Consider the following 16,501-nt stretch of genomic DNA (forward strand, 5'->3'; position numbering starts at 1 on the left):
AACTACTGTCCAGTCCTGATTTTCTTTAATGGTAGATTAAAAGTAAAAAGATAGAGGGTGCCTGCGTGGCTCAGTGGGTTAAGCATCTGCTATTGGCTCAGATCTTGATCTCGGGGTCCCATTGAGTCCCATGTCTGGATCCCTGTTCAGTGGGGGAGTCTGCTTCTCCCTCTCCTGCTGCTGCTCTCGCTCTCTCTGTCAAATAAATAAACAAATAAAATCTTTTTAAAAAGGTAAAAAGATAGAAAATGTCATACTATGCAAACGCTAACCAAAAGGTAGTGAGGGTATCTGTGTTAATATCAATTAACAGTGACTTCAGAGCAAGGAAAATGACGAGAATTAAAAAATGATGAAAAGGTCAATCCGTCCATAATACACAACAATTTAAAATGTGTCTTCATCTGAAAATGGAACTTCAAAATATATAAAGCAAAATCAGCTTGAACTGAAAAGAAAAACAGAAATATCCACAATGACGGTTGCTGACTTTAATGCTTCTTTCTTGGTAATTGATACAAAAGGTAAACAGACAGCAAGGATGTAGAATATATTTTAAACTTCGATACAAACAAAATCAAAAACTTCTGTTCTGCAAAGACATTAAGAGAATGAAAAGCAATAGCCTGAGAGACAATCATTGCAAATCCCACACCTCACCAAACATTTGCATCCAAAAGATATAAATAGCTTTCAAACATCAGTAATAAGAAAAAAAAAACAAAAAACAAGTTTTTAAAATGGGCAAATGATTTGACAGATAGTTCACAAAAGGCATATGAATGTCAAACAAGTACATGGAAAGATGCTTCACATCATTTGTCACAGGATTAAGCATAATAAGAGTGGCAGTGCGTCCTCGAAATAATGTTCAGTTGGCTATACTCTTTAAGTATTAGAATAACAAAATATGGAAAACCAGGTGAAGCTCCATGTCTTACAGTAAAAATATTTACAACCTTCTTTTCACTTCATGTTGTAAAAAGGATGGAAATAATAGGAATGTCTTGGAATGTCTCAGTCGGGTTTTGAAATGAAAATATGTGAAATATATCATTGTGCTTTCTCCTATTTTATGTGTGTTTGTTACTGATATATTATTACCATCGCCAAAATAAAGATAGAATACAGTCTTAAAATGAGAATATGTGAAATATTACATCATTGTGCTTTCTCCTATTTTTATATATGTTTGTTGCTGATATATTTTTACCACCTCTGAAATAAAGATGGAATAGGAAATAAAGTCAAAGGTGCATTTTTCTCTATGCTGTTGAATAAAGAAGAGTGCATACACAAAGTATGCGAAATCCAGAATCTGAGAATTCTAATAATTCCCAAATATTTCTGCTGTTTGGATATGCAGAACACTTTTGCTAGGGAGAATTCATTCTCAATGTCTGAATTGGTTTAGATCTTACTAAAGAATTTTTTCATCTCTAATACTCCACACTGGTATCTTGTACAAGAAAAGACACTTCTAGATAGAGTATACAGTAGCTAAAAAAAAAAATCTACAAGGTAATCATCAATACATAAAATAATTCTGATAATAAAAGAATCACCTTGTCTGTAGCATATAATTATTAACAGTTAATAACTAATATTCACATATTCTAGGCACTTGGGCAGATGCATGAAATTAATTATCTTCATGAATCATTTGAACACATGTATCATATAGACATATTTTTGTTATATCAATTTTATCTATGATAAAACTGAGTTTAAAGAGTGCTACCCAGAGTCATACAATTAGTAGAAATAGGGCCGTGAGCCCCTAAGTATATATACAAAATTCTTACCATCATATTCCCACTAACAGCAAATGCTTAGTGAATAGTAGGATTTTAAAAATCATTTTAATTAAGTGATTATTTTTATATTCATTTTTTTAAAATCACTACTAAAATCTCATTTATTTGGGTAAAATTTGGAAAAATGATTGCAAGTATCTCTTGACAGCGTTGTTTGTGACAGCAAATGTAACAGAAGGATTCTATTTAACAGGGAGTATCTTGTAGTTAATCTGCTGGTTGACCTCAAAAGATCTATGAGGAAGGCAGAAGCATTTCCAGAGGTTTCCAAGGAAACAAGTTCTTGATTAGAAAGAAAAGAATTAAGTTCTGCAGCTCTGGCAAGAGTAGAGACTGGAAATGTTATTAGAGGCATACCTCACTTTGTTGTGCTTTGCTTTATTACATTTGTTTTACAAATGTTTGTGGCAACCCTGCATGAAACAAGTCTATAGGCACAATGTTTCCAAAACCACTTGCTCACTTCCTGTCTCTGTGTCACACCCTGGTAATTCTCACAATATTTTAAACTTTTTGATTATTACTACATTTCTTAAGCTGATCTGTGATCAGTGATTACAAACTCTCTGAAAGCTCAAATGATGGTTAGCATTTTTTAGCAATAGAGTATTTTTGTTGAAGTATGTACATTGGGTATTTTAGACATAGTGCTAGTGCACACTTAGTAGGACAGAGTGTAGTGTAAACATAACTTTTATATGCACAAGGAAACCAAAAATTTCATTTGATTCGCTTTATTACAATATTTGCTTTATTGCAGGGATCTGGAACCCAACCATCAATATCCCCAATGTACACCTATAGTACGGTTACAAGATCACTTGATCCTTTGTTAAAAGTAATGAATTTTATATTTCCTTTTCTGCCTGCTTTCTTTCTATTTTTGTACTCGTTTTTGCTACATTAGAAAATACTAAGACATGTTTACAGATAAATTTTTATTATCTTGACATCTATCATACTGCCTTCCTTTCTAAATTTCCATTTTAAATGTCAGCCTAATACATTAATTTGAACCTATCTGTCATGGAGATATAGGGAACACTTCTGAATCTTCTTCATAATTTTTTTAATGCAAACATTTCCACTCGGTACTTCCACTGTTGTAAATGAGCTTACTGGAGGAAGAGCTCACTGGCTAATATCTAATTATAATGGCATAAATAGTACCAGGACCATCACCTCTGCTTTCCTGCAGTGGCTCACCAGGTACCTTCTGTGACCTCTTGTCCACAGACAGTGGGTCATGGATTTGTAATAACTGCCATTAATTAAAAAGGATGGAGCTTTGTTTCTTAATCTCCTTTAGAATAAATATCCTGATGTTAATTGCCTTACTTTTTTGCACTGGTTAATTTTCTGTCCTTTTCAAAGTATGGCAAAGTGAGGTTGCATCCTAGCAAAAAAAGTTTTGTCTTCAGCAGAAGCCAGAAATTACTGGCTTAAACTGTTAAATATTTCATTACCTATCTTATTATCCTGGCTAGTTTACCATTTAGCATTGAGTTTATAGAAAATATCAAAAAACATGAACAAAATCCCCCTTTCTACAGTATGTGATATATTAAATATGGCTCCAGTGGGTTTCCTTCTGTATTATTCTCTTCAATCTCTGTGCCAAATAGGAAAATGAGAGATCTCACTCTGAGTTCTAAAAGTTGTCAAATATTAGCATCTTGAGATTTCTTCCTCCAACAAATCTAGTTTTCTCCCCTTGACATGCTTTCTCCTCATGAAAAAAAAAAAAAATCTACTTTCTGTTTGAAAATAGTGTCTGACTAGCGGCTTCTTATATGGCACCAACATGCTCTCTGCCCTTTGTAACATCTAGAAATCTGGAAAGACTTTCCCCTACCCCACATTGACACTTGCTTTTGAGGCTGCCAGAGTTCTTGCCTAATCCCAGGAAGCAAAAGAGCCAAAAGTGAGAATGTGGAGGAGAAAGAAGAAGAATACTGACCACAGAATGCAGTTGAGGGCACAGCCCTTCTCAGCCAGCAAGACGTGAGGGCAGAGCCAAATCTGGAGTCTCAGATTAGTGCGGATTCCTTGTTTTCAGAATGACAAAGATCCCATCTCAGAACTCGTAAATGAGAGTCTAGAAGAATTGTACTTAAAACTGTCCATAGAAACCATTCTTTTTCTTGATTTCTGAGAAAGAAATTTCAGCAAGCCTCATATAGCCTATGAGCAATTTAAACAGCAGTCTACACTACCCGTCTCCTCTAAACACCTCACCGAGCTAAATCTCTCCTACACAAAAAGTTAATGAATGACAGTGGTGCCCTATGCAAACATCTTTCAAACCAAGGGAAGAGAATTCAGTTTCAAAATAGTGTGAAATTAATTAATGGGATGGTGGGGGTATTTTTAATTGATTTAGTAATAAAGATAAAGCCAAATATTTATTTTAAGACCATGAAATATACATGGGCACCAAAAGAGCGATAACACCAAATTGGTCATTTAGAAATACTATATATATGGAATTTCTGGTTCTCGCATGAAGTCTTAGGTCACTACAACCCATTCCTTCTGCTTCATATAAACAAAACTCTTCACAAACACAAAGGACAACCACCTGGGCACTCTGAACATTAAACATGACAAGTAGATTGTGGAGGGGACTCAAAACTTAGAGAAGCAACTTTGCAACCTGGGTTTTCCATTTTCCCTCTGTCTTTACTTTGTTCCTGTTTTCCTGGCACCAGAAAAGGCAGATGCAGTAGAGGGAGAATCCTCCAGCAAATACAGCCAGAGAAGAGGACTCCATAGTTCTATATATAAACCACCAAAGTCTCAGGCTCACAACTTGTGCAAGTTGTGTGTATCCAACACAAATGCAGATGAGCACACCAAAGGCTTTGAGAACTGAACTAATACTACAACAGTGTGCAAAGGGCACGATGAATTTGCAGTTTGCAGTCCGAACAAAAGTGAGTTGCTTGCTTGCACAAAATAATAATAATAAAAAATTGAAAAGCTATCAGTATTTTACAAATAAGTGTAACCAGAAGTCAGTGTCCATTCAACATATTCAAAATGTCCAGGTTCCATGTCAAAAACTATTTCACATACAAGAGCCAGAAAATGTGATCACTTCTCAAGGGAAAGGCAATTAACTGATTCCAAACTCAGGATGGCTCCAAAACTGAAATGAATCAGAGAAATACAATAAAATAGAAGTTTTAGCTGTGCTCTGCCTGGGGACATATAAATATGCTCAACTTAAAATAACTGAGAGATAGAAGGGCTCAGAAATAGAAAACATTTTCAAAAATGTATGAAAGTTATTAAATTTTTTAAAAAATTTAGAATTGAAAAAAATTCAGTATCTCAAAGTTTTTGAACTCTGGATGGAATCAAGAGCAAAATAGGAGATGACGAAGGGAGGTGTTAGTACACTTGAAGATAAGAACAAATTTTCCAATCTAATTAACAAAGAGAAAAAACTGGAAAAAATGCTTTAGGAATCTGTGGGACAACATCAAAAAGTCATGCATGTATTATTGGAGTCTCAGAAAAGAGAAAGATATTGGAGCAGGAAAATTATTTGAAAAAATAGATCTGAAACCTTCAAAACATTGAAAGAAATGAATTAATGATTTAGGAAACTCAGCAACACCAAAGAGGAAACTTAAACACAAATGCACACACACAAACACGCACCCAGGCCTACCATAATCAAAATACTAAAAGACTAATTTAATGAAAAACATTTTGATGATTTATTCCTTTGCTATATGAAAGCTTTTTATTTTGATGTCATCCCAATAGTTTTTTTGTTTTTATTTCCCTTGCCTCAGGAGATATATCTAGAAAAATGTTGCGATAGCCCTTGTCAGAGAGATCACTGCCTGTACTCTTTTCTAGGATTTTTATGGTTTCTGGGCTCACATTTAGGTCTTTATTCTATTTAATCCATCTCGTACTATTGGTGGAAATGCAAACTGGTGCAGCCACTCTGGAAAACAGTGTGGCGGTTCCTTAGACAGCTGAAAACAGAGCTACCCTATGATCTAGTAATCGCACTACCAAGTATTTACCCAAAAAAACAAAAACACTAATCCAAAGGGATACATGCACCCCAGCTAAATTATGGCAACAGCCCAAGTGCCCATCGATAGATGAATGGATAAAGAAGATGTGAGCTATACACAATGGGATATTATTTATCCATAAAAAAGAATGAAATCTTGCCATTTGCAAAGACGTGGGTGGAACTAGAATGTATTATGCTGAGTAAAATAGGTCAGTCCGAGAAAGACAAATACCATATGATTTCACTCATGTGGAATTTGAGAAACAAATGAGCAAAGGGAAGAAAGAGAGAGAGACAAATCAAGAAATGGGCTCTTAATGGAGAACAAACTGATGGTAACCGGAAGGGAGGTGGGTTGGGGGGTGGATGGAATAAGAGACAGGGATTAAGGAATGTGCTTGTTGTGATGAGCACAGGGTGCTGTAAAATGAAACAGAACACTGTATATTAACATACTGGAATTAAAATTTTAAAAATAATGATATAAAAAGCCATTCTGAGAGCATAAAAGGAAAATGACACATTGAATATGGGCCACAGATTTCTCATCAGGAGCCCTGGAGGCCAAAAACCAGTAGAACACTTTAAACTATGAAGGACGAGAACTGTCAACTAAGACCTCTACACCTCCCCGAAGTCCCTTCCGGGAGTTAAAGTGAAGTAAAAGTATTCTCAGATAAAGAAAAACTGAGAGGATTGGAGTCAGAAGTTCTGCTTTATCAGAAATACTAAAGCAGAATTCTTCAGGCAGAAGGAAGTGATTCCCGGGACACACATGGGTCTTTAAGAATGCAGCAAGAGGGGCGCCTGGGTGGCTCAGTGGGTTAAGCCGCTGCCTTCGGCTCAGGTCATGATCTCAGGGTCCTGGGATCGAGTCCCGCATCGGGCTCTCTGCTCAGCAGGGAGCCTGCTTCCTCCTCTCTCTCTGCCTGCCTCTCTGTCTACTTGTGATCTCTCTCTCTCTGTCAAATAAATAAATAAATAATCTTTAAAAAAAAAAAAAAAGAATGCAGCAAGAGTAAACGGAAATTGGGGTGCCTGGGTGGTTCAGTCAGTTAAACATCTGTCTTCAATGCTAGTCATGATCTTGGGATCGAGTCCCAACTTGGGACCCCACATTGGGCTCCCTGCTCAGTGGGAAGTCAGCTTCTCCCTCTCCCTCTATCCCTCTCCCTCCCTCTTCCTTCCCCTTTCTCCCTCCCCTTCTCCCCTTCCTCTCTCTGCTTTCCTCTGCCCCTCCTTTTCCCCCTAATCATGCTCTTTCTCAAGTAAATCCATAAAATAATTTTTTAAAAAAGAACAAACAAATGATGATTAGGATAAAAATAAAGGACTGCTTTTCCTCTTAACTTTTTAAAATATAGATATGACTGTTGAGAATAAAAAATGATAATATTGGCATATAGGGGTTGAGTGTGTATCCATGTCATACGTATGACAACCATGACATAAAGATCAGTAGAAAAGGTACTGTAAAGTGGCCAATATAACCACAGGCTTTCTGCATTATACCTGATGTCGTGCAGTACAGCAGTATGAACTCCAGGTAGGGGAGGGAGGCATACTGTAATTCCTAAAGAAACACTTCAAAATTGCAAAGAGATCTGACCATAAAAATAGTAGCCTGATTTAAAAAGAACATTTTTTGAAAATCAAATAATCCAAAAGAAGGCAGGAAAAGGAGGCAGAGGAACAAAAACAGAATAAGACAAAGAGATAACAAAGAAGATGGTAAACCTAAACCCATCCATACCAAAATCTACATTGAAAGTTAATTATTTAAACACTGTAATTAGAAAACAGGTACTGACAGAGTAGGTAAAGAAGTAAGAGCTGAAAACATGTTGCTTAAAAGAATCCAATTTTACATATAAAGTCAATGATGAAAATAAATGTATGAAAAAAACATATAGCATGAAAATCAACTGAAAATGACAACATGAATGCAAACTTAAATAGTCTTAAAGACCAGATTATAACCAGAGATAAAAAGAGACATTTCACAATCATAGATGCACCTTATAACAGAGTTTAAAATACATCAAGGAATGGGAGAAAGCTTGAATGCATGTTACTAAATGAAAAGTAGCCAATCTGAAAAGGCTCATTTATTCTCTGATTCCAACTGTATCACATTCTGGAAAAGGCAGAACTCTGGAGGCAGTGAAAAGATCCGGGGTTGCCAGGGGTGGAGGGGTGAGGGATGAACAGGAAGGACACAGGGGATCTTAAAGCAGTAAATCTGCTCTGAATGGTACTACAATGGTGGATAAAGGTCATTATACATTTGTCAAAACCTATAGAATGACAACAGCAAAAGTGAGCCATAATGTAAACCATGAACTTCGGGTGATGATGTGCTAATGTTGGTTTATTGATTATACTAAATGTTCCATTGTGGTGTGGGATGTCAACAGTGGGGGAGGTTGTACATTTATGTGGGAAGGGAGTATATGGGAATTCTCTGTACTTTCTGCTTAGGTTTGCTAAGAGCCTACAACTGCTCTTAAAAAAAAAAAAAAGAAAAGAAAAGAAAAGAAAAATGTCTATTTAAGCAAGTACAAGGATGGGGCGCCTGAGTGGCTCAGTTGATTAAGCTTTGGGACCCTGATTGTGGCTCAGGGAATGATCTCAGGGTCACGAGATGGAGCCCCGCGTCTCTCCCTCTGCCCCCCATTCCCTCTCTAAAAAATAAAAAAAATAAAATACAAGAAGTAAAATCATGAAATTTAGACAAAACATTCAAATTTCTTGAAAAACTTTGAACAGAACTGGCAACAAGAAAAAGCATTACATCTTATTTGTTCTGTAGCTGTTAAACCATAATTAAAGAACAAGTCGGGCCCAGACGGCTTCAACAAAAGGAAAGGATGACACCGGTTTTGACAGAACAGTGTTGATCTTTAGAAATTCCTCACAAAATAGAAAATGTGGATAAACTCCCCCCCGTATACTAACGTGACTATTACAAGAAAGAAAAAGTAGAGACTAGTCTTCCTTGTGAACATAAACTAAAAGCTACTAGGTGAACACAATATTGGCAAATCAGACGCAGTCATATATAAAAACAGTAATACAACACGACAAAACGGAATTAATTTTAGCATGCAAGTTTGGTTTCAATCTGAAAAGAAATCAGTACACCTTACTGAAGAATAAAAGAAGAAAAAAAAATTGAACATGATTACTTCAATAGATGCAGAAAAAAGTGTTTAATAAAACTCAACACCTGTTCATGATAAAAATCCTAGAAAACTACAAATAGAGATACTATTCATTAATCGGATAAAGAGTGAATTTAAAAATAATCCTGGTGTATAGTTCTTGAAGGGATAAAACTGAAATCTTTCCTCTGGGGACCAAAACTGAGACAAAGTTGGGCACTATCACTCCTTCTATTCAGCCTTTTGCTGAAGGACTATCACATATAATAGAGCAAAATAAAAATTTAAAAAGCATAAAAATTATAATGCAACGAGTAAAATTGCCACTATTCACAGAGGATGTGATTGTATACAAGAATATCCAAGTGAATCTAGAAATCCACTTTTAGAATTAGTGAGTTTAGCAATTTCACTTATTACAAGGTACAGATAAAAAACCAATTCTTTCTATATGTTAGCAACGTAAGATAGGAAAACCAAAACTCTAAAATAATTCCATTAACAATAGTATCAAAAAAGTCAAATTCATAAAAAAATCCTAGCAAAACAAATGAGAAAATTTTTAAAGATCTAATTAAATGGAAGAATAGATCAAGTTAATGATTAAGAGGATTTGGTACTTTAAAATATCAGTTTTCCATTGATCTATGTGTCTGTTTTTGTGCCAGTACCATGCTGTCTTGATGATGACAGCTTTGTAATAGAGCTTGAAGTCCGGAATTGTGATGCCACCAACTTTGGCTTTCTTTTTCAATATTCCTTTGGCTATTCGAGGTCTTTTCTGGTTCCATATAAATTTTAGGATTATTTGTTCCATTTCTTTGAAAAAAATGGATGGTACTTTGATAGGAAGCATTAAATGTGTAGACTGCTTTAGGTAGCATAGACATTTTCACAATATTTATTCTTCCAATCCAGGAGCATGGAACATTTTTCCATTTCTTTGTGTCTTCCTCAATTTCTTTCATGAGTACTTTATAGTTTTCTGTGTATAGATTCTTAGTCTCTTTGGTTGGGTTTATTCCTAGGTATCTTATAGTTTTGGGTGCAATTGTAAATGGGATGGACTCCTTAATTTCTCTTTCTTCTGTCTTGTTGTTGGTGTAGAGAAATGCAACTGATTTCTGTGCATTGATTTTATATCCTGACACTTTTTTTACTGAATTCCTGTACAAGTTCTAGCAGTTTTGGAGTGGAGTCTTTTGGGTTTTCCACATAGAGTATCATATCATCTGCGAAGAGTGATAGTTTGACTTCTTCTTTGCCGATTTGGATGCCTTTAATTTCCTTTTGTTGTCTGATTGCTGAGGCTAGGACTTCTAGTACTATGTTGAATAGCAGTGGTGATAACGGACATCCCTGCCGTGTTCCTGACCTTAGCGGAAAAGCTTTCAGTTTTTCTCCATTGAGAATGATATTTGCGGTGGGTTTTTCATAGATGGCTTTGATAATATTGAGGTATGTGCCGTCTATCCCTACACTTTGAAGAGTTTTGATCAGGAAGGGATGCTGTACTTTGTCAAATGCTTTTTCAGCATCTATGGAGAGTATCATATGGTTCTTGTTCTTTCTTTTATTAATGTGTTGTATCACATTGATTGATTTGTGGATGTTGAACCAGCCTTGCAGCCCTGGAATAAATCCCACTTGGTCGTGGTGAATAATCCTTTTAATGTACTGTTGAATCCTATTGGCATAGATCAATGGAACAGAATAGAGAGCCCAGAAATGGACCCTCAACTCTATGGTCAACTCATCTTCGACAAAGCAGGAAAGAATGTCCAATGGAACAAAGACAGCCTCTTCAATAAATGGTGTTGGGAAAATTGGACAGCCACATGCAGAAAAATGAAATTGGATCATTTCCTTACACCACACACGAAAATAGACTCACAATGGATGAAGGATCTCAATGTGAGAAAGGAATCCATCAAAATCCTCGAGGAGAACACAGGCAGCAACCTCTTCGACGTCAGCCGCAGCAACATCTTCCTAGGAACATCACCAAAGGCAAGGGAAGCAAGGGCAAAAATGAACTTTTGGGATTTTATCAAGATCAAAAGCTTTTGCACAGCAAAGGAAACAGTGAACAAAACCAAAAGACAACTGACAGAATGGGAGAAGATATTTGCAAATGACATATCAGATAAAGGGCTAGTGTCCAAAATCTATAAAGAACTTAGCAAACTCAACACCCAAAGAACAAAGAATCCAATCAAGAAATGGGCAGAGGACATGAACAGACATTTCTGCAAAGAAGACATCCAGATGGCCAACAGACACATGAAAAAGTGCTCCATATCACTCGGCATCAGGGAAATACAAATCAAAACCACCATGAGATATCACCTCACACCAGTCAGAATGGCTAAAATTAACAAGTCAGGAAATGACAGATGCTGGCGAGGATGCGGAGAAAGGGGAACCCTCCTACACTGTTGGTGGGAATGCAAGCTGGTGCAACCACTCTGGAAAACAGCATGGAGGTTCCTCAAAATGTTGAAAATAGAACTACCCTATGACCCTGCAATTGCACTGCTGGGTATTTACCCTAAAGATACAAACATAGTGATCCGAAGGGGCACATGCACCCGAATGTTTATAGCAGCAATGTCTACAATAGCCAAACTATGGAAAGAACCTAGATGTCCATCTACAGACGAATGGATAAAGAAGATGTGGTATATATACACAATGGAATACTATGCAGCCATCAAAAGAAATGAAATCTTGCCATTTGCGACGACGTGGATGGAACTAGAGGGTATCATGCTTAGCGAAATAAGTCAATCGGAGAAAGACAACTATCATATGATCTCCCTGATATGAGGGAGAGGAGATGCAACATGGGGGTTTGAGGGGGTAGGAGAAGAGTAAATGAAACAAGATGGGATTGGGAGGGAGACAAACCATAAGTGACTCTTAATCTCACAAAACAAAATGAGGGTTGATGGGGGGAGGGGGTTGGGAGAGTTGGTGGGGTTATGGATATTGGGGAGGGTATGTGCTATGGTGAGTGTTGTGAAGTGTGTAAACCTGGCGATTCGCAGACCTGTACCCCTGGGGATAAAAATATATGTTTATAAAGCTGTAAAAAAAAAAAAAAAAAAAAAAAAGAAAGAAAGGATGAATACCCAAGTTTTGTAGCAACATGGACGGGACTGGAAGAGATTATGCTGAGTGAAATAAGTTAAGCAGAGAGAGTCAATTATCATATGGTTTCACTTATTTGTGGAGCATAACAAATAGCATGGAGGACAAGGGGAGATGGAGAGGAGAGGGGAGTTGAGGGAAATTGGAAGGGGAGGTGAACCATGAGAGACTATGGACTCTGAAAAACGATCGGGGAATTTTGAAGGGATGGGGGGTGAGAGGTTGGGGGCACCAGGTGGTGGGTATTGTGGAGGGCACAGATTGCATGGAGCACTGGGTGTGGTGCAAAAATAATGAATACTGTTATGCTGAAAAAATAAAAATTAAAGCTCAAAAAAAATAAAATAAAATATCAGTTTTCTTTTAATGTTCTCTAGATCCTATGTATTCCCAATAAAAATCCTGTTAAGCGTTCTATGATAAGCTGATTTTAAAATTTCCGTGGAGGGGCCCCTGGCCAGCTCAGTCAGTAGAGCATGCGACTTTTGATCTCCCGGCTGAAAGTTGAAGGCCCACGTTGGGGGCAGAGATTACTTAAAAAATAAAATCTTTAGGGGCGCCTGGGTGGCTCAGTGGGTTAAAGCCTCTGCCTGTGGCTCAGGTATGATCTCAAGGTCCTAGGATCGAGCTCCGCATTGGGCTCTCTGCTCAGCGGGGAGCCTGCTTCCTCCTCTCTCTCTCTCTCTCCACCTATTTGTAATCTCTGTCTGACAAATGAATAAATAAAATCTTAATAAAATAAAATCTTTAAAAATTAAAAAATAAAAATAAATTGTATATGGAAAGTCAGAGTCAAGAATGATTAACTCACTGTTGATGATGAATAAAGTTGGAGGATCTCCCTACCTGGTATCAAAACTTACAAATCTACAGTGATAAGACAATATGGCATTAGGGCAAGATTTGAGTAAAGTGCATAACTGGAACAAAATAGGAAGTTCAGAAACACATCCACACATACATGACCACCTGTCTTGTGAGCTAGGTGGCACTGGAGGGAGGGCTTTTTGTTTTTTTTTTTAAGATTTTATTTATTTATTTGAGTGAGAGAGTGAGAGGGCTTGAGAGGGGAGAAGGTCAGAGGGAGAAGCAGACTCCCCATGGCGCTGGGAGCCCAATACGGGACTCGATCCCAGGACTCCGGGACCATGACCTGAGCCGAAGGCAGTTGCCCAACCAACTGAGCCACCCAGGTGCCCCAGGAGGGCTTTAAAAAAAAAAAAATGGTGTTAGATAAGTTGAATATGTATAGTGGCAGGGAGGAGTAAACTTGACCCCTATTTCATGTCATAACCCAAAAAACTACTCCAGGTGAATTTTAATCTTAAAAGTGTAAGGTCAAGCATTAAAGTTTTAAGTAAAACACACAATAATATCTTTATGACTTTGGGACTTGTAAAGACTTCTTAAATAGGACACAAAACCCTAACCATAAAAAAGAGATCCCTGGGGCGCCTGGGTGGCTCAGTGGGTTAAGCCGCTGCCTTTGGCTCAGGTCATGATCTCAGGGTCCTGGGATCGAGTCCCACATTGGGCTCTCTGCTCAGCAAGAAGCCTGCTTCCCTCTCTCTCTCTCTCTCTGCCTTCCTCTCCGTCTACTTGTGATCTCTCTCTGTCAAATAAATAAATAAAATCTTTAAAAAAAAAAAAAAAGAGATCCCCTATTGGAGTTCATTAAAATCATGACCCTATAGGTTCATCAAAAGATAACATTATGAGAGTAGAAATGTGTAAAGGAATACACGTATCTTACCCATATATATACCATCTGTATATTTATATGTATTACGTACATGTCTATGCATATCCAGAATATAGAAGGAACCTTCACAAAGACTGTTTAATACAAATGGACAGAAGAGATGATGAACAGGTATTCACAAAGGAATATACTCGAATGGCCAAACATGTTCAATATCATTAATCATCAAGGAAACACAAATTAAAACCACAATGAATACCACCCTATGCACATGAGAACGCTAAAATGAAACACATGCGTGCGATGGGAACAAGTGTGAGTGAAGATTTGAAGCAAAGAATCATCTTGCATATTGCTCTGGGGCATCTGCATCTGCGCTGAAATGTCTTGGGAAACTGACTTCCAGTTACCACCTCTCAGCTACTAGCTCTAACTATGATGCAACACTTTTACTCTTAGTACTATACCCAAAAGATGTATATACATATCCCCAGCAGCTTTGTTTGTGATAACCGTTTACATGAATGTCGAACCTCGAAAAATACTGTAGGGTGCTGGAAATCAGAGTGGTGATTCCTTTGGGGAGGGAGGTAATGACAGGTCGGGGCCTCGGGGAAGTGTTCGTGGTGCCAGAATTCTCTATATGTGGTGCTAAGGGATGGTTATGCAAGTGCAGTTCCTTAATAATTCATTTTAGATCTGTGCATTTTATGTGATTACACTTCAGTAATCCATATCTGCTAAAAAAAAAAAAAATGAGATAGACCACTTAACACAATCCTTCAGGAATGAACATTTTAACTTATCAGTATTTACTTGAAAATACCACATGGTTCAGAACTCCAGCCCCACAGGCCTGAATATAGAAGAGATCCGATTTTAAAGTAGTTAATAGGGGCGCCTGAGTGGCTCGGTGGGTTAAAGCCTCTGCCTTTGGCCCAGGTCATGATCTCAGGGTCCTGGGATCAAGCCCTGCATCGGGCTCTCTGCTCAGCAGGGAGCCTGCTTCCTCCTCTCTCTCTCTGCCTGCCTCTCTGCCTACTTGTGATCTCTGTCTGTCAAATAAATAAATAAAATCTTTTAAAAAAATAAAGTAGTTTATAAACTAATTAGTAAATTACATAATTCCAATTGATATTTTTCCAAAGAGGCTAAATCATTCTATGTGTACCTAGTTAACATGCAAAAGTATAGCATTGTCATAGGTAAGCTTTATTAAGTCATGTTTGCCTCTTGTGTCTATAATTTTTTAAAATTAGAATAGGGAGAAGAAATGATTGAAAAATTCAATTATCATTACCCAACTGTCAACCTGGGAACATCCTTAATTCTGTAAGGTTGCAGATACAATAGCGGCTTGAGCTTGGGCTGGTCCATCTCTGTTGTGGAAGTGATCAGTAATCAACAGGCTCTGCCTTTGCTGGTTGTGGAGGCTGCTTTGATGTCTCACACATCACGATTGCAATTTAGTAAGATCTTCTAAGAGAAGCATCTCAACCAGTCTTTTTGTTTCTAACATAGAGATGCCTCATTTCCTCCATAATTTGCATGGATAATGAAATTATCAATTATTTGGAAACTGATGAGTATTTCTGACTTGCCCAACATCAAGTGTATTGACTTTCCTTTGTCTGGTTAAGTTTTACTTAGTACTCTCCCCACCATGATTTCAATTTTCCCAGACATATTAATCACATGAAAGATGTTTGCTGCCTAAAAAGATACAGTCTAATAAAAGATAAAAGATAGCTGTAAACAGAGGACAGGAGTGACTTACACTTAGCCATCTGCCTCCTGGGTTGTATGTAAGTGTAGACTCAGTGCCACAATCTAGCATGACTGTGCTTTACCCACATTGTAGTCAGGGAGGTCTTAAAATCTTCCTTTGGAAAGACACATTAACCTATTTTATATTTAAATGTTTGTAATTATACGGGCGCCTGGGTGGCTCAGTGGGCTGAGCTGCTGCCTTCGGCTCGGGTCATGATCTCAGGGTCCTGGGATAGAGTCCCGCATCGGGCTCTCTGCTCAGCAGGGAGCCTGCTTCTCTTCCTCTCTCTTTGCCTGCCTCTCTGCCTACTTGTGATCTCTCTCTGTCAAATAAATAAATAAAATCTTTAAAAAACAAAAACAAAAAAAATGTTTGTAATTATATTTTTCAGATCTCTTTTAGAATTATTTTCAGGGGGCGCCTGGGTGGCTCAGTGGGTTAAAGCCTCTGCCTTCGGCTCAGGTCATGATCTCAGGGTCCTGGGATCAAGCCCCGCATTGGGCTCTCTGCTCTGCGAGGAGCCTGCTTCCCTCTCTCTCTGCCTGCCTCTCTGCCTACTTGTGATCTCTCTCTGTCAAATAAATAAAATAAAATCTTTAAAAAAAAAAAGAATTATTTTCAGACTACAGTTTAGTATCAGTGAACAAAACAAGTTAATATCAATGCAGCATGAATTTAAGCAAAAAGAATACGTAATTTTACAGATAATGGGACAAGAACATTCTAGGCAAGTCAAACAACATGCAGAAAACCACACAGACTGTGCAGGAGTGTATCAGATTTCCTCAAAACAGACTGAGTGAGGCATGTAACGGGAGATAAAGCTGAAAAGACAGAGGATGATCGGATCGT

This window comes from Lutra lutra, chromosome 2, assembly GCF_902655055.1.
Source record: "Lutra lutra chromosome 2, mLutLut1.2, whole genome shotgun sequence".
NCBI lineage: Eukaryota > Metazoa > Chordata > Mammalia > Carnivora > Mustelidae > Lutra > Lutra lutra.